Here is a 1,365-nt window from a genome sequence, read left to right on the forward strand (position 1 = left end):
CTCCATCAAAAACCCACAGGCAAGTTTCATCCTTATCCCCAGCTGTCAAGGTCAAACCCTGCCCAAAGCCACCAGTCCTCTGCCTATGAAAAACGAGAGCCCTGGGTAACATAAACTGTTACGCACTCTACTATTAACCAGAAGGTTGGCAGTTGGCACCCACTCAGAGGTGCCTTGGAAGACAGGCCTGGTGATCTGCTTCTGAAAGGTTACAGCCTTGAAAACCCTATGGAGCAGTTCTAATCTGCGCACGTGGAGTCACCATCAGTTAGAACTGACTCGACAGCAACTAACATCAACAACTTTCTCTCCCACACTCACTAATTCCTGTACCACAATTAACATTCATATACTTGGAGGCAGGCAGGGTCCCCTTTTGAACCCAGAGACTAGATAACTCAGGATGTTAGGGGCTATGTCCAAAGTTCGGCAGTGAATGAGAGGCAGAGCTGAGTCTAGAATGGGGGTCTCCTGACTCACAATATGGTGCTCTTCCCACACCATGGCACAGATCCTTGCTCTTCCACCTCTCATTTTCCCTCACATACACACACACACACACACACACACACACACACACACTCTCTCTCTCTCTCTCTGGGGTGTGGAGAAGGTGGGAGGCTAGATCTAGCCGTGATTGCCTTGGCCTTTGACCCCTCCTTGACTGAATGACAAGCACGCCCTGCTGGGCGAGGTCACCCGAAGTGGAGGAGGGTCTGCTGACTCTTAGGGTCTGGCTGTATCCTCCGGCGGTGGCCTCAATCCCAGCTTGACGACAGGAGCAGGCATATTCAAGTGAAGGCCAGCTTCCAAACTGGCCCATCATTTCAGGGGCCAGCGAAATGGAGTCTCAGCAACCCCAGAGCAGTAAACAAAGTTCAACCCAAAAGACAGAGACATCTCTGGCCAAGCTCACAGGTCAATGAAAGGTCCAGAAGGATTAGGGAGCAAGCCAGAAGAGCCAGAAAGGGTTTGGAAGAAGATGATGGTGCTTGGCTTAGAGGTCTGAGGTGGGTTGTGGAGGGGAAGCGTCCTGGCCAGGGGAAATGGGGGCAGAAGGGAGAAGAAGTCCAGGTTCAGGCGGGTGCAGGGGATTTGCCGAGCTCCGAGCAGGCTTGCCTGCTCCCGCTCGGAGAAGGGCGGCAGCCTGGCTGCGTATCGGGAGGCGCTAGGGCCTCGCGGACGGACGGGGCGGCGAGGGGAGGGCGCCCTCTCCGGAGGGCGGGCGGGGGCAGAGGCGGCGGGAGCGGCGCCGCGCGGAGCTGCCTCCATCCATGGCACAGAGCGGCGGCGGCGGCAGCAGGAGCCCGGCGCGATCCGCTACGTCCCAGCCCAGCGCTGAGCGAGCAGACGACGCGGAGGGGC

This window comes from Trichechus manatus, unplaced genomic scaffold (assembly GCF_000243295.1).
Source record: "Trichechus manatus latirostris isolate Lorelei unplaced genomic scaffold, TriManLat1.0 scaffold00109, whole genome shotgun sequence".
NCBI lineage: Eukaryota > Metazoa > Chordata > Mammalia > Sirenia > Trichechidae > Trichechus > Trichechus manatus.